The sequence below is a fragment of the Chiroxiphia lanceolata genome, chromosome 3, assembly GCF_009829145.1.
Source record: "Chiroxiphia lanceolata isolate bChiLan1 chromosome 3, bChiLan1.pri, whole genome shotgun sequence".
In the NCBI taxonomy this organism is placed as follows: Eukaryota; Metazoa; Chordata; class Aves; order Passeriformes; family Pipridae; genus Chiroxiphia; species Chiroxiphia lanceolata.
Window position 1 is genome coordinate 2,571,697 of NC_045639.1, and position 25,635 is coordinate 2,597,331.

General features: G+C 41.0%; 1 long non-coding RNA gene across 3 annotated transcripts in view; it reads left to right on the forward strand.

Annotated features, from left to right (window-relative positions):
• LOC116783783 overlaps positions 1 to 25,635 on the forward strand; it is a 258,934-nt gene that overhangs the window by 10,781 nt on the left and 222,518 nt on the right. For all 3 annotated transcript variants that reach the window (XR_004355828.1, XR_004355830.1, XR_004355829.1), the window contains exon 4: positions 10,773 to 10,878. This is a non-coding gene — a long non-coding RNA (uncharacterized LOC116783783). The remainder of the gene's footprint in view (positions 1 to 10,772; positions 10,879 to 25,635) is intronic.

The window sequence follows — 25,635 nt, forward strand, 5'->3', positions numbered from 1 at the left end:
TGAGAGTGGTGCATCTCAGGTGAGAGAAGATGGGGTCCCACAACAGCTCTGTGTGTGGTCAGTGGGGCTGCCCAACTCTGAGAAAACAGAGGTAGTATTTCTGTAAAATCATGACCACCCACATGTACGTGGAGTGGATTTCATCACAGTGTAAATAAGAATATGCAAATGCCGAGTTCTTGTCCAAACCCACTTGATCCTGACCAAACACGTCATCTTTCATGGGCATGTGTGGTCCAGACAATGTCTCTGCCCAATTGCTGGGCAGAGACATTGGGCCCAATTGCTTTTTCATGTCCTGGAGGTTCTTAAGGCTGGGGCTCAGTGACCTTGCCTTGAGAGTGATGCTGTCAAGAGCGTCTGGAGGCTCGTCCAGGACAACCGGGCTGAGCACAGAGCTGTGAACATCCTCAGCCGTGTCCTCTGCCATCATTTCATCACCAGCCTGAGCAGCTGGTGCAGACTGACATACTGCAGCCTTCTCCCACCATCTGCAGTGAGAAACACATCTCTCACTGACCTAAATATTCCCTGCAATGCCTTCAGTCAGTCCCTCCCCAGGACCCAGAAGTGAGTCTCTGTAACTAAGTCTCTGCCCATCAAAGACAGACTTTATTCACCCTTTTTCTTCACAGTCCTCATCCTCACGTGCAGGTGATTGAGTCCTCCTGTAACTGAGCCTGGTTTGATTCAACTACAGCAGGACGATGACAATGCAGCTGAGTTATCCCACAGCATTATGTTTTCTAGGCACAATGTTTCCTCTGCAATAATAGGTTTACTAGAAACAAAACTGAGTCATGTCACTGTAAATAATGTATTCTTGCTGCTCTTCTTTAAAAGAAGTCATAGGAAATGTGGGCAAACCTAAGGGCATCGCGTCTGTTCTTTTCATAAAATCCAGTGCTGACATGGCTATTAAATATGGAATTATTTTATATTTACATGTGGGCACGGGTTATTGTTATAATAGATGTGTTATAGACATAAGTAATAGACAATAGGGTTTCTGATACATTCCCGTAAATGTATATTTTTATTTCTTTTATGCCTTTTTTTTTTTTCTAAATTGTCATCTTCTTAGTGGCATTTTTCCATCTCAGGAGGAGCTACAAATGTCCAGTTATTTTTTCTGAATAATTTTCAGGAATAGCACCGTGTTGTTGGTGACAGGAGGATATCTTACTTTGAATTTTTAGTGGTGATGATGCCAGTAATAGCAGGCAGATGCTGCAATGTCAGAGTCTTTGTCCTGACCCCTGGAAACATCCTTAAAATCTGTGACATTTTTAGCTGCTGCTGACTTTCCTTGTTACTTTCTTTGCCACCTCTTAGTGGTTGGTTTGGTACATCTTCATCCAGGAAGGACATTGCTTCAAAGTCACCTTCAGCTGCCTGGCAGAGCTCTCCCTCTGCACTGATCATATTTACGTTGATTAATATGTTGTGCTGAATAATGAACCATCCCAAAACTTTGTATAACTGGATTTCCTCTGCAAATGACAATGGCTCACTTAGACTTTAGACCTGGTTCTTTCAGTGAGGCATCAAACTCTTCCTCCCTTTACACTCAGAAGAGTAAAGTCACTGATCTGAAAGCATCACCTCCTGCAACACAGCCCAGGTTTTGGCTTTAAAATAGTGTTTGTGTTAGAAGAAAGGGGACAAACTGCCTGAGGGAAGAGGTTTAAGGAGATGTTAGATGAAGGTATTGTAGCCAAAGCCCAGGTTGCTGTAGTTTCTTTCTTCTCCATGGAAAGAGTGCAACTACCCATGTCCTCTGCTGAGCACAAAGCTGGTCATGTCCCCATCCTTTTTATCAACAGCAAGTGACCATCCTCAAAAGAATTATGAATCCTTACCCTGGTCTTTAAACTACATATTTAGTTAGAAGGCATAAGGACATTTTTCATATTCTGACGCTCCACATGCACCAAAAAGGGAATTGCATCCCATTTGCCACCCTCTGTTCCCAGATGCATATTCTGACAACTAATGCTGTGTGTAACCTGTAAGAAGCCCCCTGCAAATAAGCACTGGGTGTTTTGGCTGAAACAAAAAAGCCTGTGTGAAGTTGTCACTGGGAAGACCAAATGACCCAGTCACCTGTTCAGCTGTGACTGGCATCCAGCAGCTCTGCGGCTCAAATATATATATATGTATATAAAAAATCCTGATCACTGTATGTGTCCATCCAAAGCCTAAAAGGCCCTGTAACCAAGGGGTTATCTGTCTGCAAAGTGTTCTGTTATGTAGATCAGGTCTCTCTTTACCTCTGTAATCTCACAAATGGAGCCCTTGGCTGGGGTTCAGGACACTGATCCTGCTGCTGTCCTGTAACAGGCTGGGAGAAAGGCACATCCTTTCCCATCACACTTTCCCCACGTTTTAAAAGCACTTCAGAAGTGTTTTGGGATCTGCCAGAGCGAGGTGTTGTTATTAAAGGTGTACAGGTGAAACCATCCATCTTGATTTTTCCCCCTATCCACTGGGGTGGGCAAATCAAATCTTTTGTCTCTTTGGGGGTGAGGGAAAGTATTTTTTACTAAATTTCACACCAGTGAGGAAATTATCTTCCTATTTCTGCTGTGTCTGGGATTCTGCTCTAGCTGTTGTCGGCAAACAGGTAAAGATTTCAGCTCTGCACTGCTGCACTGCCTTCCTTCCCCATAAAAATGAATTCATTGCAGAAACTTGTGTGCTGTGTGAATTTTTGTATGTTTACATGTTCTGTGTGAAGCGTGGAGCAGCATCTTTGTCACACTAATTAGAAGTGCCTTAAAAAACCCCCAAATCCTCAAACCCAGCATCAGTACCTATGCAGAGGTTCTGGTGCTGTGGAACTGCTGCACCCCCTTTGTCTGGGTCGAGGGCATTGGAAATCTTGGGGGGTGAAATTCATCCTTTCTTGCCAGCTGGTAATCTGTGTTTCTTTCAGCAGCAAATTATTTTAAACCTTGCAAACTTTCCCACAGAGATGTAACTACATTTTGGACCATTTCACACGTTGTGTGACAAAGAAGTTTTGCTGGCAAAGCAAACCCCCAATTCCAGCTGATAATTGTGGGAGGTCTAACAAAACATCAGTCCCCTGGTGATCCTACTGCTGCTCCATGGTAATGCTGTCCTGCTTTTCATCGTGGACACGAAGCCTGGACCAGTTATCATTTCCTCATACTGCAGCTTTTAAAGTACTTTTATTTTTTTTGTTAATGTCTAGTTCATTAAACAAGGTTTTCAAGCTGCCAATAACAGGATTAATATGGACAATTTCATTAGAACCATAATTCCAGCACCCTCCTGCCTCCCTAAGAGATCCAGTGTGGTCTGTGGTCACAAGGTGTCCATCTCCAGTACAGTTGTGTTTACTGCTCCTCAAACTGAAGGGCCAAAGCCACCAGTTTTTGTGGAACTGGCTGTGTTTCATCAGCCTCAGAAGTTCTTGGTGAATTATGAAACTCTCAGCTGCCATCTGACTGTGTGCATGGCTGGAAAGATGCTTCACGTACAGGTGTCCTAAATTCATAATTGCAATTTATATATAGAGCAGGGCCCAGGCTGGCAGGTAAATACCAGGGAGCAGCACAGCTTGGGTGGGAGTTGTAAACATGCAAGGAACAGGTTGGTTAGGGATCAGCAGCTGTTTGGGTTGCCAGCTCCTTGGAACAGAAAATGTCTCTGCTGTGTCTGCCCAGACAGGCATTACACGTTGTTCTCTTACACCCCATAGCTTAGTTTGCATGTTCTCCTCTGCTTGCCATAATTCAGGATATTCTAAACCATAAACTCAAAGGGAACTCAGATAAGGTGTTCAGTTTCTAGGTTATTATTTATGTTATTGTTGGATTTACGGGCTCTGTTTGACAGGAGGCCTCTACTCTTGTGCAAGAATAACAGTGGAAAACATGAAAAGAAAAAATCCTCCCCTTCTGACCCCAAAGTCATCCCTCTGTGTCAACCTCATTTTCAGGGAGACTCTTTCAAACTTGGATTAGGACACAGTGATAGGAGGGTTATGCTTTTCTTTAAAGGCAGTTTGCATGTGAGATTTGGAAAGTTTGGATCTTTGCAAACAAGTTTCATGTGTTATTTAGCAGCAATTTTTTGGTGGTTTTGATGGGAAAAATTTCAAGAGTATTATGTAAAGCAGGAACAATCCAGCAAAGCAGATGAGAAATGGGTAAAATCCTGGCCCCAGTGATGGGGAAAGCACAGGCTGGAATCAAATCAGGTCTCTTCTGACCTAGAAGTGTATTTATTTGATGTTAGGAGATAACATCTGCAGCCATCAACGTGCTCTTTGTACTTGCTGGCAGGATAAAATTGGAATAGAAAGGAAGATCTTTAAGGAAAAAGTTGACAGCTCATGCAATATCTATTTAATATGGGGTAAATGAAATCAGAATAAATTTTGTTTTCCATACATGCTCACTGCTTAAGGAATTGGTTTTTTTTTCATTTAGGGTAGGTTTGCATTGGAGTTAAACAGGATCTTGTATGCAAGAAAAAGAGTTTGGGAGAAAAGCACTAATTTCCAATTGTGCCAAGTGTTTTTAACTGAACGGTTTCTATCTCCAGTTATCCCATTAAGAGTGATTTTGTTTCAGGTTGATGTTCTAGAAAGTTCTCCTTGGAAACCCTTATGATCGAAGTCGTTAAACCCCCAAAAAAGGGCTGTTAAATTTTGGGTGTCAGTTGGTTCAGGTGCTTTCAACAGGTGACCCTTGTTAGGGAGAGACCAATCCTGGCTCTTGGAGCAAATGGAAACACCTGGGCACGGGTGGGGCAGACTGGCCAGAGCTGGTTGGGCTGCCCAGTGTGCAGTTGGGATTTCCAGCTTTTCCCAAACTGGGATTACTTATTTAAGTGTGCATCTAAGTTTAGTTGATGCATTTGCACATGTAATTAACTGTGATTTATTTAAAATCACTTTATAAAAGCTTTGTCCCTCAGTTTTTTTACAAATCAAAGTATGGGAGGCTGGATTTGATGTTCAGATTCCCCTCAGTTTTTCTGAGCTGGTTTTGAGTGAGTGCCTGCAGTCAGGGAAAATCCCTTGTCTGCCACCAGTGGATCTGCGTGTGGAGAACACAGAGGCTCTTTTCCAAAGGTAAGTTTATGTCTGATATGGAAGTTCTACAGGATTTTTTGTGGTGCATGTTATTGAAAGATTTATACTGGTTTTGGGTATGTCTGTTTTGCTTTGTAAATTAAGTGCAACATCAGTAAAAGTCATTGTGGTAAATATGTATATTCTTAATGGAGGGAAAAAATGTATTGCTAAGACATTAAAAGACAGCTTAATGCAAAGGAGGAGTTCTGTATTTCCAAAACCAACTACAATATTAATTTGTTTTTCAGTGCTTTCAGAAGTTGTATGTGTGTTTTAGCATTTGAACTGGAAAACAATTCCTTACTTAAGCTCATCTCTGTTCTTCTTTTGTAAATGGTGCTTTCAGGTAAGGCAGTGCCTTGTTTTATAGAGGTTCTGTAGGACTGAGCAGAGAAATCCTGTTTAGGATTATAGCTGATGGAATCTAGGGAAGAGAGAAAGTTGCCAAGTTGTGAGTGTGGAGAAGGAGAATGACTGAGTGCAAGTCCTAAGCTGGTCCCAGTCTCAAACTGCAAAGTGGGGGCAAATGGGTGCTTTCTTTTGACTCTTGTGTGGTGAATCATGGAAGATACAGTACAGAGGTGAGAACTATGGGCCTTCTTAGCAAGGTGTGTTGGAAGGAGAAAATCTCCTGGCCAAAATAATGGTGTGTGTCTAGTTTAGTAGAAATTAGTTTATGAGAGGCACTTGAATAGTCTGAAAATATAAAAGGTTACGAGCCAATTGTTCTTCTCCACATTCATGGAGTGTTGAACAAGAAATAAGTGACTTGATTATTAGCAAGGTTGATTTTTTTTTTTTTTAAATTATTTTAGTGCAGATGTAAACTCTAACCATGGAGATGAGCTGCTGAGAGCATTGTGTAACCTTGCAATTAGAGGTGTTAAATAACAGGCTGGAAAAACACCTGTTTAAAACTCATGCAGATATACCCGAACCTATTTCAGAGCCCAGGGATGGACTCTCTGATCTATCCTGATCCTTTCCAGCTTTGTTGCTGTGGTTTTTGCAAGTAGCCTCCTCTTTTGTAGCAGGGAAGTTAGAATGGAGACTGTTTTATTTGTTCACATAATCTTTAATCTCTGGATTTATGGAAAGCAAATACAATCCTGGCTGGAGCTTTTCTGTTGTTCTCAACATCACTTAACAGGTGACACCTGTGGGGGGCTGCAGGGGGAAGGAGAGGCCCCCTCAGTCCCAGGCGCCATTTTGTTGGGCGCAGGCCTTGCAAATACAAATGTGAGAGCCTGAGGTGTATAACCTGAGAAACTGCTGGCACAGCCTGGCTTTTTCCTCCTGGTGGAGATAATGTTTGGCTGTTCCCCATACAGTGAAAATCTGGATCCCTCCATTTGTAGTTTAGTGTCCTCTCACAGGCCTTAGAAGCCTGAGGGGACGTTGACTTTAACTTGTCGCATACTGTCCCTTACTGTTTTACAAAGGTATGGTGAGCTACTAGAAAGGAAAAAATATGATTAAAATTGAGGAAATCAGCCTTATGCTTGATTTAGGTTGAGGGGGTTTGTTGTGGTTCTGTTTTGTTTTGGTTTTTGTTTGTTTGTTTCTGGTTTTTTGTTTGTTTGTTTGCTTTTCATGTGTTATCTTTTCCCTACAAAACTCTCTGTGCCCATAACATCAGTTCTGGAAGCTTTACTCACTGCTTAAAATGGTGGTACAGAATATTCCTAAAAAAATGCGGTAGTGAATGTACTGAAGTTGGTCTAGTCTGCTTCTAAAATACCTTTGTGGAGACTACTTATGCCTCTTTTTTCTTTTCTTTTTAATTTTTCTACCTGTAAAAAGAGTGTTTAAGCTTCAGGCCAAATGAATCGAGAACTTGTGTATCATATCTTGATAATTTTTACTTTTAAATCAACCCAATTTTAAGATTCAGCAACTAATTAATTAAAGTGTTAGGGAAGAGGAGGTTGGCTGGTTCTACAAACGTGTATGTGTGTCTAAATATTAGAAATATTATAATAAAAAAGAAGATTCTTGCAGCGTTTATCCATTCCACAAACTTTTCCTTTACTGCTTTTCTTTAACTCCAATAATATATCAAGAATGATTGATTAATTGTGCTTGATATAGGAAAAACAGACTTAAAGACTTCATGTGTTTTCAAGCTTGATTAGTTTTTTATTCTATGACTGAAATCTTGCTCTAAGTGCAGAATGTCATTAGTTACAGGAGGACCCCCCCCAAAATGTTTTGTTTTATAAAGATGAAACAAAACATTTTTATTCAAATTGATGAACTTTGTTTTCTCATTGGAGAATCTGTCTGAGGCTTTTCTGTTTCTGCAAAAATAAATTGTAAGGTACAACTTTTGTAACAAAATATTATTTATGCTGGGAAAAGTTTCCTCCCAGGTCATCTGACCATTACTAATGAAAAATAAAAAAGCCCACAGTCTCTGTGTGCTCTTGTTTGTAGAGAAATTCTGCCACGTTTTGACCTCACTCCCATCTTTCAGCCAAAACACTTGGCAAAAGGCACCCTGTGTGTTTGGAGCTGCGTTGTGGAGTGGGATCAACATCTCCAGAGGCACTTCTCCACCAGTACAACACGAACATGATTTTAAATAGTCTATTTTATCACTGCTTTTATTTGCAGCCCAACTGTGGCGTAATTAGAGGTGAGCTGTGTAATTTAGGCTACCAATTTTACTTCATCCTTGGCCCTTCTTGCCTGTCCTGTCCTGTGCATGCCGGAAAGCTCCTGTGAGGGAGGTTGGTCAGTCCTCTAGGAAAGAAGAAATCCAAGTAGTTCACTGTCAGAAAGTTAATTTAATGTGAGATCCTTACACAATTGCTTCATCTGTGTGGTTTTTCTCCCCTCTACTCCCAGCCATCCTTCTCCCAAGCTTTTCCAGTCCTCAGGGCCTGGCTGCAGGTGTTCTCTGCCCTCTGTTAAGATCAGGTGGGATCAATGAGCTCTGTAGCATTTCTCCCCATTTTAATATTACCATTTCCCCCCCTCCAACCTGTATCAGCAGATCTTTGGTACAGCAAATAATTCCCCCTTCCCAGTTGTTTATCCCTTAGCCTGGTGCATGTTTGGCTGTGATAGGGAGCACTGTTACATCTGTACATGTTAATGTGCCCGTGCTGAGCTGTGCCCCTGGGTGGCCTTGTCATACACAATCAGTGTCAGCCTTCCTTGTGCTTAGTGTTTGGGTTTAAATAATCGTATTTTACTTCTTGGAGACGTTTCTTTTCAGCAGACCATGGAATGTCAAGTGGACATTATCATTAGTTCGGCCCCAGTCCTGGGGCAAATTAAATGTTTGACTGTTTATTGAAAAATCCCCTTCCTTTTGATGAGGAGATAAATTAGATTTTTTTTTTATTTTTTTTTTTTTTACTATCAGAGGTTTCTTGCACATTGCAGTGGTGGTGACTGAAAAAATAAAGCACTTTATTAGTTCATGTTTACAGTATATGAATTTAGTTTGGATATAAACTACCCAGAATTCTTTTCTTTGGAGGCAATTGAAAATCTCAGGGAATTTCTCACAGTCCCACAATTCAGGGAGGAGGGATATAAAAGGAAACAGTTACTCTCATAATATTTGGTTCTATCTGTGCCTTTTCTGTGTTGAAAGACGAGAAAGGTAACTGAAAGTTAAGGCATTATTTATGAAATGCAGAGTTTCCATGAACCAGGAGTTATGAATTTGGCTTAAGCAATAGGTGAGAGTTCAACTAATTCTCATTTTATTGACACTGATTTACACATCTTGACCTGTTTTCTAGAGCAGAAATGTTCTAGATGTGTAATTTCTACTGTGATTTGTAGATTTTGGAGTTGCTCACAGCAATCATTCTCCCTAGATTTGAGTGGGAGAGTCTTGTTTTATTTGTAGAGCAAAATAATTTAAATGAAAAAAATGAGGTTTTGTTATTTTAAAATTTCTTGCTTTTTTCTTATTTGAGTTTGTCATAGTCTCAGGAATGTTCTATAGGCAGTTGTTTGTCCTAGAAACCATCATGGTTAAGAAATGTATGGAATTTAAAAAAAAAAAGAAAATCAAGGTTGTGCTGAAATGAATGTAGTTAAAATTCAGAAAGAGAGATTCCTTAATTAACTTAATAAAATTACTAATGGAAGCATTTTAACTGCTAAATTTAATTTACTTGTCAAGATATCAGGCTACAAAGAGGAGGGAAGAGTGGAAACTCTGCTTTCCATTATGATGTGCTCTATTATAGAATAAATTTGCTTAAAATGAAATATATCACCAAAAGCCATCAATGACATCTTAATTTGGAACAGCCAGTTGAAAAGTAATTAGACTGTGAAGCAATCAGTTCTAGTAAATCAGTGTTTCCCTTTACATAAACATACGTTTTTGCTATTTATAAATAGGACAGACTTCCAGAGGCTCAAGTAGCAAAGACTTTGATTGTGTTTCTCCTGTCTGTGTGTTCTATTTTACGTTACAAAACTGTCAAAACACAAAGAATTGGGACTTGATTTGGAATTGATCCAACAAAATGCTTAAGCTGAGGTTTGGTTTTAACTGTTCCCTTTAAGGACGTGGTCCTGTGGGGCCTCCTCCTCTTCCCATGGACGGAGGTTCATCTGTAGTGGCTGAAACTGAGGTGGGAACGTGGGAAAGGGATCTTGGATCTGGTGGGTGTAGATGCTTGGAGCAGTCCCTCCATCACATCCGTTGGATTCCTGGAACAGCTCCATAACCACCGATGGTTGTAGAGCAGATTCCTTTCAAAATGAACCTCTAAAGCCACTTCTGTGAAAATAAAAAAGTAGGAGGAAAAAAAATAAAGACAAACTTTCACCTAAAAGATTTAAGTGTTATGAACACCTTGCATTTGCAGTTTTAAGGCTGTATATTTGGGTTACCATGACCATAGTGACTCCCATATCCCTGTGACTGGGTGTTTTTCTGTGGAAAAACTCCAGGTTGTACCTGGAATTTAAGGTTTGTGTTGGAGGATCTGATAAATACCAGGAACTTCACTCCCCCAAAGGATCCTTGGTGAATGTAAGCATGGAGCTCTACCTATTATTTTACTTTCTGAAGCCTGATGTTTGTGGCAAGGGGGGAAGGTGGAATTCTGCTGCTTCCTCAGAATCAGAGAAACCTTGGAGATAAGGTGGCAAACTTAAATGCTGTAATTTTTACCAAGAAATTATTAATTTTTAAACTAGATGTATGATTCAACAGATGCATTAAGTGAATTTAACAAAGGGAAGTACTTCTTACATGACACAGGAGTCATGGCACAGATCAGAACCTCATGGGTTTGAACTATTTTGGTATTTTGGTGTTTTCCATGAGCTGCACAGACGTGCTGCAGCTGTGGCCAAGGTGCCAACCAGAGCTCCTTGCTGAGGCAGGAGAACAGCTGCTTCCACTTGGATTAGTGGTTGGGAACAGGGGCCTGTAAATGTTAGAAGTACTTATTGCAGCCAAAGCCATGGGAGGCAGTGCCAAGTGAATTAGATCAGCATTAAATGATGTTAGTGAGTGTGCTGAGGAGGAATACCCAGAGAACTCAAGCAGCACAGACAGCTCGCTGAAAAGTGACACCTGTAGTGAAAACTTAATTCATCAAAGTCCTTTTAGCTGTGAGTTTCTCTCTTTCTGCCAGGCAGTACATGAATTGAAAGTTTATTTTGTTTTTCACAGGTTAAGTGCAGTTTGCCTGAGAAACCATAACTGCCATACCTGGGTGCAACAAAGTGTGGAAGCTCTCGAAGCCCAAACTCGTTATTGAGAGAATACAATTGTGAAGGTAAGTGTTTATAGTTGGGACACAACTGCTTTCAGTAAATGTCCTGTTTATAAGCCAGCGTTTTTGCAAGCAGCAAGTTTATTATTCTAATTGCATCTGTTTGCTTTTAAGTGAATGTATTTCTGCTGTTAACTTCGGGAATTTAAGATGTTCTTAGCTGAAGACATTAGAAAGTTGAAATGCAGCATGTTCTGTGAATTGTGGGCTTTCTTTTGGGAACTTTTGTCGTTGAATGTACTTTGGTTTTTTTGTCACTGGGAAAGAACTCTGATGTGAATCACTGTACATCTGATAGAGGTGGTAGTGCACAATTCTTTTGCCTTTATTTTACACAACCCTTAGTTTTGGTATTACAAGTCACCAAAATCAAGTTGTTCCTTAGTTCCAGAAGAGATTCCTCAGTTGGTTTCATGAAGCAGCTGAGATGCACAGTGGCATCTGCAGCGAATTTCACACTTCTGGGGCAAAAGTGAGGAGTTAATCCAAGATCAGCTTGGAAAGGATGTGTAGGCAGGCACCTAATTATTGTCTGCTAAAGGGCTGTATTCTCCAGGGTCTTTATCACATGAAAAAACTCCGTCTTTAAAGGTAAATCAGCGACTATTCAATACAGAATCTGCTGTTTCTGGATTATGCTTTCTTTGGGAGTTCTCACCTCCTTTTTTACTTAATAAACTTGCAGCGTATGATGTTCTTTGTCTTCCTGATGCTGTTAGGAGAGCCAAAGGCAGTTGAAAGTGTTGTTACCACAACTGTCTGTTGTCTTGCTTCTCTTCCCCTACTGCCTTTCATTCTCACACAAAGTAATAAGCAGAGAAGAAAAATAAACAGAAGGAAACCAAGTTACATTTTGATGTGAGCACAGTGTGCTTCGTGACCATGACTTGTGTATCAGAGAGCTTCAGTTTCCTGTTGACTTGGTGCCATGATATTTAACATTCTCTTTTATAAGTTTGTTGTTTACAGCAGTTTTGTGTTTTCTGCTTAGCCTAATGATTACAAGAGAGTCCACCCGGGAGAGTTCAGCCTCCAGCCTTTGAAGGCCTCATTTGAACATGTTTGCTACTGTAAGGAATGGCTTGAGGCTGTGCTATTTAGCACAAAAGAGAAGAGGAAAAACCCAACAATAACAAAAAAACCTCTCTTCTTGTTTTTGTTTGTCCATATTCTAGATTCTTAATGGTTTTCAAAATATAGGTCAAAGATATGTGCATACATAGTAAATAAAGGCTGGGGCTGCTGCACTTGTTACTAGAGGGGATGAGGCCCTTTCTCTGAAGGCACTGTGTGTTTAACACATCCCTCAGCCCTTCCTACCACTGCTGTCCTTGCTCCTGCTTGTTTTTTGGTATTTTGGCTTGTACACACCAACTCTTCTTCCATTCCAGCTTTTTATTACCCTCTTCTGAAGGGAGGGAGGATGTGCAGCAGCACCTTTTGCACCTGCCTCAGGTGGTTCCCCTCGGGAATTTGCCTTCCATGATGCCCTTTGTGTTTCTGGATTCTTCCTTCCCATTGAGTAGTTTATTACTCGGAAGGAAAATTCCATGTATTGGCAGGAGATATGAATTCATGGGGTGGCAGCCCAGCCCAGTCTGCCTGTGTCCCACTGCTGTAGCCCTGTGTGCTGGGTGTCTGATGACCCTCACTTTATATTTACAAGGGCTATTTTCACAAGCTTGAAGTTAATCTCTGTGATTTATATGCTGGTATCTATTTATTTAGTTACACTTTTGTCTGTGCTTTGTAGTCACTGAGGGTTTAACAGAGAAGATCCTAATTGGGGCTCTCTGTAGTTTTGCATATGGTGGTGCCTTGCTGAGGCACTGATTTGAGAAGTCAAAAATAAGAAAAACGCAAGTGTTTTGTTTTTAACACACAATGTCATAGATGCATTAAGCCAAAATTATTCAGACAATCACAGCAGTTCAGAAATATTATCATTTAGTGTTGATTTTGTTGTTGTTGTCATTATTTCCTTCCCACTCACCCCTCGTTCCTTCCCTATCTTTAGCATAGGAATGCACAGGTTATAGGTTTTATTAATTTGGATGTAATGGAAGAACAGGCCAAGGGGAAGCAGCTGCAAGACAACTTTTAGGTGTAAATTATAGCATGGTGCATGAACTTCATGGTATAAATCTCATAGCTCTTAATAGGTTTGGGACACTAAAATATTGTGCAGGACAGTCTATGTTGGGGAGTCTCATTTCCCATTGATCTGGATGTAAATATCTTCCTGATTGGAGTTGGTTCCCCAGAAGCTCAGGTTAATGAGGAGAAAATTGCCAGAGAACCACAGTCCTTGGTGCTGCAGTTTCAGATTTTCAGGGTGAGCTGAGTTGGTAGGGTACAGGGTCCAAACTGGATGTGCATCTGTCCAAGGGTTAAAACTAATGGATTTTTCTAGAAATCCCTGCCTTTTGAAAGGGGATAAGCCTTCAGGGTCTCTCTCCTCATGTACTGAATCATGTCCTTACCTTTTGGACATAATTTAAGCCTTTTTGTTTTTTTTTTTACCCCCACTGGTTTGAATATCTAAAATAGTTTTTAATTTATCCACAAAAGGAGTTATATAAATAGACTTTTGAAATATAATCCATGTTGTAATTTTATAGCTAAATATAGTTATTATCTCATGTGGTGCACTTTGCAGCACGTTCCTAACTAGTTTATTACATCACTGGCTGCTGACCTTACCTCTGCTGTCTGGAAAGGGGAAAACGAAATTAAAAAGGGAGCTGAGGTTCCACAGGAAGGGAAGCTGGGGAAAAATGCCCTTATTAAACTGCACCTATGCAGCATCTCAGTTCCAGGCAGCTCCCAGTGTGGTGGATTCTGCTGCCATCACACCTTGGTCCCACTGACAACCAGCTGGAGCAGCTACTTGGGGGATGAGTCAGAGTGAGTGTGGCAGAGAACAGACCCTAAAAAAGAAATCTTCAAGGCAAGCAGATGTTGTCAACCACTTTTTTTTTTTTTAAGCACTTGTTGTTCTTAAGAAAATGAAAAGGATTTGATGCTTTTTCCACTTTCCTCCTTGTCCTTAATGTATTAAGTAGCTCTTAGAGCAGCCGCCTTCGTGTGTCTGTGGTACCCAGGACAGCGCTGATGATAATGGCAATAATACTTATCACTTAAATGACATTTTACAAATTCAAAGTGTTGTGCAACAAACATTAATTAGCTCTCACAAGAGCCTTGCTGTGAAGTAGGTAAGTGCTGTTATTCTCCAGTGACACACGAGGAATCGAAAGGAAAGAGGTAAATCCTTCAGGGACTCACTGGGCTCGGGCAGGGATTGAAGCTGGGAAGTTTGTGCTTCCCAGCTTGTTTCATAGAATGCACTGGTTGTATCAAAACTTACAAATGTGCTCCTAGATTCATAAAAAAATAATTTAGCACACCAGTTCTACTGTGGTTGCACCTTCCAGTGGGGATTACAGGGCTGTGTCAGTGATTCAGAGAAACTGCTCATGTGCCCCAGTCACAAACCCAAATGTTACTGTCAGAGCATTCTTTGGTACTTCTCCTTGAAGGTAGCCAGAGGTGTGGTGGGCAGAAGAATGCAGAGAGAAAGCTGAGGTGTCAGTGTGATGAAATTATGCACACACAGGTCAAAATGGACTATTTTATTGTGCAGAGATATTATACCAGAACTTCAGAGCAATATATCAGCAATGGCTGCTGATAGCATGGGAAAGAGGAGCGATGCCATAAATCACAGGATGGCTTGGGTTGGAAGGGATCACCTGGTTCCACACCCCTGCCATGGGCAGGGACACCTTCCACTAGCCCAGGGAGCTCTGAGCCCTGTCCAGCCTGGCCTTGGACACTTCCAGGGATGGGGCAGCCACAGCTTCTCTGGGCAACCTGTGCCACAACCTGACTGGATGGTCTTTCAGGTTCCTTCCAACCCAAGCCATTCTGTGATGTATCCCAAATCGTTTTTTCCAGGACACTGGCCATATCTGCATTTAAAATATCACGGATCAGACCAGTGGAGCCAAACTGACTGACAGTGCCTTGAATGTCCCTCTGGCTTTCCCAGGATCTGTGCAATTACTCCTCAGTTTTTGTGCTATGGGTATTGGCAACTACTTTGACTGAAAGCTGAAAATAGCAGATACTCACAGGTGTTTTAAAGTTTGATACCTTGGAAATATGTAGTAAATTAATTATCTTTGAATTCCATACCTTTTTTTTTTTTTCATTTTCCATCCGTTCTCAGTTAACTGTTTCTGCAAAAGCAGAAGAGGAAACTCAGAGCTGTAAACATCTTCCTTGGATAGAATGGCTATTTGAAATAATTTTAGGGACAAGGTGTGTGTCTGTATACATATAGGAACAGTAGGAGGTTTCCCACTGGACTAAGATAATTTTAAGGCAAAGTGCATTTTATGCATAAGCATCTTCTCCTTTTCACTGCATTCCATGGCATAACAGCTTTGGGACACTGCCCACCTTGGGGTCAGTTGTAGAGATATTTGTCTCTATTTTTATGAGTAACCAAAGGATCATCAGGAAACATGATTAAAATTCCAAAAGCTGTGAAGAAGAGTCACTTGTGTGTGTGTGTGTGAAGTCAATAACTGCAACAAACCACATTGTCTTGTAATTGTTGGACTCAGTGTTGTAACTACAAAGGTGCCTGTGCAGCTCATTTGATTAAGAAGAGGGGAAAAAGCTCAAACCAAGCAAAATACCTTCAAAAAAAAACTGGGCAGAATCTGTGTTCTGAATAGACTTCAGTGAGTCTAAATACTGCAACACACATGACAAATAAAAATCATGTAGTGTTTGGAGACCTCTACAACCTCAAATCATTACTCACAATTTATTTGCTTTTCTTCCTGTAAATCAAAATTTTATTGTTTGAATATATTTATGGCATTCAATTTCCTCTTTTTCTTTTTTTCTTAGTGGGGCTATAGGAAAAAAGGGAACAATTTCAGTGCTTTGCCTTCACCTTTCTCTTTATTTTAGCGTGGGCTGTAGCACATGGAAATGTGTGCAGGTGCATAAAGAAAATATTTTCATGTAATTCTTAATATTTCATCCACCCAACTTTTACCTGTTCCTTTTTCAGTTAGGTTAGTTGTGCCTTCATCCTCTTCTCCCATCCTTTCTATCTGTGTCCCTGTTATTCTCTTCATTTAAATTTCTGCTTCTTATTCTCTTTACCACTTCTTTCTCCCCCTTTTTCCTCTTTCACAGTTCTGTATTCCTGGAGGTGAAAGACTGACACACTAAACCAATGTGCCATTTCATTCCTTGATTTTTATGAATCTCCTAATTCTGTGCTCTGAGTGCAGGTGCTGTTTTCTGATGAGGTGAAGAATTGGCATGGGAAAATATAGTTAGCAGTGATTAATATCCAGTGAAAAATAAGATGGGGGAGAGTTGAAAAGTGCCAGTAATGAGCAGGATCACAAAACCAGGGAGTGAAGTGGTCCATTGATTTTTAGTGGGTTGCCCTTTTGTTTCCAGAAATTCAGGTTTTAATTCCCAGTTCAGGTTGCAGGTAAAGGTGGATTTGATCTCATCCCAGTGCCATTAGTCCCTGTTCTATGGTCAGGCCTGGGTGATGCTTCTTCCTCCCAAGAGTTCAAGAGATAGAATCATGTGGCAGTTCAGGGCTTGGGATGAGGAGATGCATCTTGTGCCTCATCCAGGGAAATGGCTTGAGGAATTGCATCGGAGTTGGACTGGATTCCTCTCATCTGTCTTAAGAGTTGAGTTCCCAACTTGCACAGACCCTTCATTTCCCTCCCAGTGTTTCACAATTTAAATAAAATCAGTTCTGTTCTGCTCTTGTATTAAGCAGGATTGTGGTGACTGAGCTACAAGCACAGCAATAAGATATTCCTGGGAAGCCAATGGAATGTTTATCTGTAGTAAAGATGAGACAGCCCCCATTTCACATGATATTAATCATTAGTAACATTTCTACACAGTCTCAAACACAGAAGCAAATCGGAGCAGTCCAGCTCCTGAATTTCTTCAAGCTTTTCAAAATGGCAACAAAACAGTAAAATAGCAAGTGAAGAAAACATAAGTCAGTCCGATATCACTGTCATCTCAGTTAGAATTTAAACTGCATTTTGGAGAGCTGGTGGAAGGCTGACACCATGAAAGAACAGCACTGCTTCCAAAGACACACGAGCTGCATTGCTTGTGTTTGTTACATCGAGAAGTTTTGAAAAATCCCCTTTTCCTGGGCTCTGCAGTGTCAGCCTTTAAAATATTCAGGTTGGTTTTGTTGTTCGTTACATAAAAAATTAATGATCTCGAAAGTATTACCATGTTTATTTTAAAGAAACTATTTTCTACGTTTTAATTAAAAGTTATAATTCACCATCTTTTGACCAAGTTATCTTAAATCTTAATCTTATTGGTAATGGGTACTGGGTCAGATTCAGAGAGAAATACAGTCCTTACTTAATGCAAACAGTAAAAATATCAGCATTTCTAGAGATATGGTTGAGTTCAATTCATGTGCTGTACTAACTCTGCCTTTTAATTAGAAATATTCTCCTACTTATGCAAGAATACTGGGGAAAAAGGGCATTGTCTTCCTCATTATATATTCCATGTGAGTCACAAATGGACAAAACCAGGCATAATATGATGACTGTTGTGTTATTAAAGCACTTTAATAAGGTTAATGCGTCCATATGAATAGTTTTCAAAATAAGTTTCTGTAGTTTTGAAGGTATGCTGTGGTCTAGTATAGTAATAAAGAATTTCCCTGTGGGGAAATAGCCAACCTTTTAATTTTGGTGTGCAGAGTTCTCCTTTATTTTCCAGTTGTAAAAAGCCAGCCAAATGTACAGTTCAGGGTGCCTTATAAAAGTAATTCTCCTTCCATTCTGCTTAAAAGCTGTCTTATTGTGCCAGGTCTGAGGAAAAAGTGAGAAAATACTGATTTCTTATGCAAAACAACGAGTGAAAAGTAAAAATAAAATAAGGACCGTAAAGGACAATTTATGCCTTGTTAAAATGTAGACTTGAGCTTTTTTTTTTTTTTTTTTAATGCTCTGACTTTTCATAAAGGAGATCTGAAGCTGCACTGCAAGGTGTGAGGGTTCTAGAAGAAAAAGAAAGAAAATCCTCCTGTCTGCATGGAAAACTGCAGCAAGTGGGGCCTTATCTATATGCATTACTTTGATTTCAAATTATTTTTAGCATGGCTTTTATTGTACTCATTGTTACATACATAAATCTTTAAAGTAATACGTTTTGTAAGAAATGGTCATAAAAATTTACAGCCAGTAACTTTTCCCCTGTCCCTTACAATGATATTCTACTAAAACCATTAAATGGTTCTCATTAATGCCCTTTAAATGATTGTGTAATGACCCACAATCGCTTGTAAGTGAACAACCATTAAAGAATTACCAGTTCTTAGCATGCTTTTAAGTACAGTTTAAATACAGGGGAGGTAACAGCATAATATATTAGAAAAAGTATTAAATTTGAAATTGTAAAAAAACCAGGATGGCTGAAAAAGGAGGAGTGGGTGGGAACCCTCCCCTGTGCCCATGGTGGCCTTCAGAGAACAGTCCAGCAGTTCTTGGTGCACGTTTGCAGGAGTGCACCTGTATGTATTTGTGCTCTACAATCACTTGGCTTTCTGAGCCTGATATTGAAATGATTTATAAGGAGCAGAGTGGCACCACAAGGGTGATTTCCATACAAATATGCTGGAATCAACATCCTGGGAGTGCCTGGTAATGGCTGTTCTTGGGGAGCGTGACCCACCTGGTGCTTTCAAAGGGCAGCTTTGCCCTGAGCCCAAAGACAGGAGGAGGAGTTGTCATTTCAGGGGGTTGAAATACAGGAAAGGGGCATCCAGGTGCACAGCTGACCTTGGGAAACCTCGGGAATGTGAAGAAATGTGAGTGATTGGAAAGATGCCTTTAATAAGGAGCATTAATTTAATGGTGAGTCAGAGGCCGTTTGCAGGATCCTGCCGTGGCAATTCCAGGGTGCCCCGTTGCTGGGATCCTGGCTGTGGGGCTGGGATGTGGGAGCTGCTGTGGATGCCACTTTGTAGATGGGCCCTTCTCTGTGATCACAGTGCCTGCCAAGAGCTGGATGCCTTTCCCAACCTGTCAATGGCCCTCTGGGTTTGTAGGCTGTGTAGAAAGCCCACAGCTTTGATTGGACTCAGTTGCTGGCTGGAGGAGAGCAATATGTGGCAATATTTGCTTTCTGAACTCCAGTCCTGGTGCTGCAGAGGTGGGACAGGAGGAAACACTCCTGAGGATACCAATGCATTTTCTCCTGGCTGATTTGAGTCTACTGAGCCCACAGTAACAGTGCTCTTTGTTCAGCCTGGTAACCTGGAAGTTGTATCTGAGGAAAATGAATTTCTGTTTCTCCAAAGCGAGCTTGTGAGGAAGTGAAACCCTCATTACCTGAGTTTTTAGTAAATTTTAGATCCTGTGTAAAGCAGCCTTTGTCTGAACCGCTGTTTTGTAACCCAAGTGCTTTGCTTCGGGGCAAATGGGCAAATTTTGCTGGAATTCTCAAAGCTTTGGGGTTGCAGTGAAGACAGTCAAACAACATGGAAAATAAGCATGCGCTTGTGGTTTTTTTTTCCCTCTCTTTTATATCTGAAAATTACATCTTTTGACTTTGTTCTTTGTTAGCAGCTTGACTGGCCTGTTGTTGGCCTCAAGTGCAATTGGTTTAATTCCAGATGGCTTGGTCCAACAGGGATTGGAGTCCAGAGCTCCGCATCCCAGTGTCCAAACCACCAGGATTATTTTCAAGGAGTGCTTTCTCTTTCTGAGTCTTTGACAGAAATTCAGTGAAACCAGTGTGTGAAATATTTTGGTTCCATGAAATTTCATCTAATCAAAATGTTCTAGCTGGTTATGCCCACTGCTGAGAGTATCTGACCACTAGTTTCCAAGGCAGCAGGCAGCCTAAGATCACATTAGACTTCACAGAATGCTTAGATACACAAATTTCAGCAGCAGCAACAAATGCTCTCTGTCATGTTGCGTTTGCTAAGAACTGGATTCCTTCTCCTTACCACTGCAATCTTCATATTTGTCATCTCCTCGTGTGCATAATGGCACCAGATAGAGTTGTCAGACCAGAATTACAAAATAAAAAGCCTTTTTTAACATTTGAGACCAATAGAGTTTCATAATGTTGGGTTTAAACTTACTTTTTTTTAAACTTTCCAAACTGAATTACACTCGCTGGTCCTTATCTGCATCCTCATCCTAACAGATTGTGATCCAGGTATAGTGCAGCCATATATTTAACCCATCTGTCAGTACAGCTGACTTGGATATTTTTAGAACATCAATCACCATGGTAGCTGGGTCTAATATCTTATCTGTGCATCCTGCAGCAGAGCAGCTCATTTGGATACTGCCAAATAGGTGCTGGGTAAGATACTGAGATGAAGAGATCTCAGTTTTCAGAGTAAAAATTCAGTGCTACAAACTTCCTGTGAGAGTCCAGGCTGGACCACAGAACAGTCTAGAATTAGGAATATGCTGGTAAATCTGCAAATCGATGTGCTTGCATGGGCAAGGATCACAGAGTCATGGAATATGCTGAGTTGGAAGGGGCCCCCAGGGATCATCCAGTCCGATTCTTAACCCTGCACAGGATCATCCCTAAGAGTCACACCATAGGTCTGGAAAGATATCTAGGCTCTCCTGCCTTGGGCAGTGAGCAGTTTGTGCTCATGAGGGCTCCAAGCATGGAGAGAGAATGTTTTAATAGCCAAGAAGGGATAAAATGTGCCTGAATCATGCCATGGGAAAAAAAGATATGTGGAGGATGGTGCAAGATGGATGCTGTTCTGAAACAGGAGAGGAGGGTTTCCCTGGGAAGGTAGAGAATTATGTGTATTCCCAGGAAGCTGACAAGACTGCAAAATGTCATGCCATGTCAGGCTTTCTGTCAAAACACTTCACCTGGCAAGTCAGGCACACCAGCACAGGAACAGGGAGTGATCAGAGTACAGGGGAGCCGCGTTCCCAGCACTCAGCAGCCGGAATGACACAGGCCTCGGGAGATGGAGACGTTCACACCTGAGCCCGGTCAGGGAGGCAGTGCTTGGACTCTTGGTTTGGGATGCTCTGTGTTTGCTCTCCTCTCCTTTCTCAGGCAGTGAATTGATCAGGAGTGCTGCCTGGATGGCTTCATCCTGGAGTGCAGATGTGTCTCAGGGTTGTGTGCACCAGGATACAAGGCCGGACCGTCAGCTCCGGTCCTGCTTTGCAGAGGAGTTTGCATGCCTGGAGATAACCCCTCCAGAATGGTTTTCTGGGCTAATTAAATATTAAACAAAGAGCTTTGCTTCTAATCTGGCCATCTGGATTTGGTGGGAATACTGATGTTGTAAAATAGATATATATTTTCCTAGACCACAGCGAATTGGTACCCGAAGGAAGGAAATGTTATTTGTTTAAGTGTGTCTGTGATGAATGCAGTTCCAGTATTCCAAAAGTCTATGTACTGCATACTGAAAATAGGCTTTTTGCCAAATGGGAATTGAAAGGCATATACGTATTACACTATTTGCCTTAGAAGAAATTAATTTTCAGCCAGAAGCAGATAGGATTATTTAATATTTATCTTTAGCTGCGGGAAGATGAATCTATTATTTTATTTTGTTATTTTATATGTGGTGTTCCTCCCGGTTTTCCTATAGGAGGTGCTGATGTACTCTTGTCTGTGCTGCATCAAGGTTAAAGAGTCTCCAGTTGTTAAATTTCTACAGCTGGTGCTGCCTGGTGATCCCCAGCAGAGACCTCCATTTTCCTTAGGATTGGGAGAAGCACTCCAGGGTTTATCACGAGGGTGTGCACGTGCATGTATCCAAGAAGGGCAGGGAGAATTGGGAAGAGAGGAGATTGTTTCCCTGGATGCTTTGAAAGTTTATAATACTGGGAAATTAAAACAGCTACAGCATTAAAATTAAGCAAAGAAAATGGAATAGCATCATGTGTCAAAGCTGACTGATTTAGGGCTGGTGAGAGAATGGACTGGAGTGTATTGAGTTCCAGTCTCACAAAGGACCATGGAGCTGGGGACTGTTAAATATCAATGGAGCATTTCCCTGCACTGTCAGCAAACCTCCACGAGACCAGAGTGAGGGATGCTAAAATGTCATTTCATGGACCACATTATGTGCTGCCTACAATGACTATTTCACCCATGGTTTAGTATGTTTTTGATAAATTGTCACTTCCTGGACTAAAATTTGGTTAGCTTATCTCTGGTGTCTTTTAAAGATCTCTAAAGACCTGATTTTACCCCAAGAACACCAGTTAGCAGGAGGCTGTAGCCATGTGGTACCAATTTAAATTACTGTAACAATGGCAAGTCTCCTTCCTGAAACTAATAAATGCCATTTATAAGGAATGTTAAGTAGCAACTAACAACTTTGAATTTCAACCAAACTGATTAAATAATTGGAGTAAATTTGTAGAGCTGGGGAGAAGCTTTGCCAAAGGAAGGATTTAGAATGAGAGAATATCCTGAGTTGCAAGGGCCCCACGAGGATATTTTGGAGCCATGTTTACATAGAGAGGAGGAAGGTGTGATGTTTAAATTGGGCATCACCTGGCTCTGCACAGTATGATGGGAGTGTGGAGCGAGGGAGGGACTTGAGTGCTCTTGGAGTTTGCTTTCTGTCTCAGGATTGTGTGATTTCAGAGACTGTTTGCCTTTTCTAAACCCCAAGGATTAACTTCATCCAGCTGTTGTATCTTCATCCACCATAAAGGCATGTAGATTTTTCCCCAGGTCTTACTGCAGCTCCCAGTTTGTCTGCCACAGTTTTCCACCCAAGGCATGAACAGCAGTGACTGAAGTTTTAAAAAATAATATGGGGTTATTTCTTTTTTGGTGGAGATTTTGCAGATCCTCTGGTCAGGAAGTTGCAGAAAACTATATTCGATTATGAATATTACCTTAATTTCCTGCTGGATTCCATGAGGCATTGGGGAGTTCTGTTTTTCTGTTGTCTGAGCCGTAGCCTGAAAGTTATCTGGAGTCACCAGTGGTTTTCCAAGGGAAAAGAGGATGCTGGTTCCTGTTGGGCTGTGCCCGCTCCAAGGCAGGTTGCGTTGATTTGCTTCTCCAGTTTGTCCTGTGTTCTGCTGCCGAGCCGGGTGCAAATCCCAGTAGCTGAGCTGCTAACTGGGCTGCTTCCTTGGCCTTTGGGTGTGTTGGTGTGGGCAGTGGGGTTTAATAAGGAATTCCAAGCTGGCAGCATTATGTTGGGATCAGTAACATGCCTCAGGTTTTAATGTGCTCAAAGCAGACGGGTCCAGCTTCCTGTGTGCGCCGAGGAGCTAATAAAGGAAGCGGGAAGGAAAAGCAGGAAAGTTGAGAGTCAGAGCCTTGTTCCCTCTGATTTTTTTTTTTTTTTTTTACTAGCAGACCCGTTTGCCAATCCTGCAAATAGAATAGAAGGAGAGTCAGGGACACTAATGAAAAAAACATCAAATATTTAAGGTTGTGGGATTTAATAATAGAAATCTTGAGCGTGACTCGCCAGGCCACATGGTGAGTGCTGTTATCCATTCAAAATAAAACTAATAATCACAGCCCTGCAAATGCTTTGAAATACACTGTTCCCTGACAATTTACCCATTTTGCTGTTACTGAGATCTTTAAAGGTTTTTTAAACCCAAATAGAACTGTATATTAAACTCAGGTATCTTTCCTGCAATTAAATCATTTATGTGACTTTCGTAGGCCGGTGTTATTGATTTAAAAAAACCTGCATTTCATACTACAGACTTAAAAAATCGAAACCCCTGAATCCCTTAACTATATGGTAAAGCTAAGTGACCAAAATATAAATAATCATCAAATACTGGCTATTTCATATCTGTGTTTTAAATAAATTTTACTGGAAGTTCATGATATTCAATAAAAACGTAGAAATTCAGATAAAATACGTATAAAATGGTAAATCAATACATTTATCCTAAATTTAAAATCCTTGTGTTCAGATATAGAGGTTGATCAGAGGGTGAGTTGGTGACTTGGAGCATCTGGAATTCTCTGTGTGGCTTTTCTGCCACTTGAGATTTAGGCACCTTGGCACCTGCCCTGGGTGAGTTTGGGTGGTTAACAGAGATTTAAACGTGCAGAGTCAAACATCAAGTTCTGTAGCCACTAAGTGATATTAGAGACTTTTCCCAGTTTGAGCACATGCATTGGAAAAATATTTTTCTGTGTGATGGGGGCCTAATTTTCAGCATTCTGTACCCATCCTGGGACAAGTAAAAGCACCTCATCGAACTGTGCAATCTGCTATTGAGAGGGAGTTTATAAAAGCCATATTTCTGGTTTGTTTGACCGCAAGGGATGCAGGTGATCAAAGAAGAACTTGGGGAATCTTTGTTTTAATACTGGTGTGAGTGTATTGTTGCTGAATGGCCGAGTTGTGTCCTTAGAAGGCTCTGCTTCCAGATGCAATGCTGTCAGTGGCCAAGGTAGTACAGGCTGATTTGATAACTATCACTGAGGGGGTTTCTTTGCTGGATTTGTTGAAGTTTGTACTAAAATTGTGTCCATGAAGTATTTGACAGAGTGGCCAGGTTTGTGCTTGGTGAGTCAGTGATCCCATTATCTGTTGTGATGCCTTCTGGGGCTTGTGTCTCCTGTGGACAAAAGAAAGTTGTTGGAATGTGTCTGGGGACAACTGAGACTCTTCCATTCTTTGGAATTTCCCTAGAACACCATAACTTTTCCAGTAGAGACTCTGTAGCAATTCCACAGCACAATTTAATTAATTGCCACTAACGAAGGATGTCTGCAATAAAGCAGAACCAGTGGCATCCCTTTGTCATGCTGAAATGATACTTTTTTTGTGTGTGTGTGTAAAATTCCAATGTTTGCACTTCCCAAATTGTCACTCTCTGTGTGTACTGGTGTTTGAGTTACAGCCTCACAAGCAGCAAAACACCTCTGTCTTGCCAACTATGTGTTAAATTGGTGTATGAATATAGAGACTTTAGTTTGTTGCTTATTTGATCTGCAGGGCTGTCAGATGAATCTTAAGAGTGTAGGTAGTAGTGACAAGAAGGATTTCTTTTCAAGATAATGGAGTAAAAATGAAGATTCTTCAAATTGGTGTTTAATTCCTCCATAGTGTCCCGTAGCTGAACATGTGGCTGCTGTGGAATCCCTGAGCTCAGGGACCTCCTCACCTCCCTCAGGCAGGCCTGGGCTCAAACACCTGATATGATCCAGCAGCAACATTTTTTTTCACCTCATCTGAGTTGTAAGAGCTGGCAAAGCAGGTTTAGTTTTCCACAGTTTTCTAAGTAACTCAGAAATATTTTTCTACATCAGTTATTTTAATTGGTTTTGTGTTTTCCTCCTCAATAATACACGAGCAGGTTGCAGTGAACGTGTACAGAGGCTTCTTGTGCTTGATATTTTGATTTCTATGTAAGCAGTTACCTGATTCTCAGCTGAAAGTCCATGGAAAGGTGAGGCACTTGATTTTTGGCACTGCAGACTGGCTGTGGAGAGCTCAACCTGGGCTGAGTAAAAGCAAAGGCAGCCTTGCAAGAGGTGCATATTATTGTATAAAATTTACTGCAAAGAGGAGTGATATGAATAGAAAGCATCTACAGTAGCTTGCTGCATGCTAGCAGGTCTTTTCTGGGCTCCTAAATGTTAACTGGGTAGTCATGTAAGTTATTACACTCATTAAATTAGGCCACAAACAAGTCAACAATGATTCAGCAAAATGGT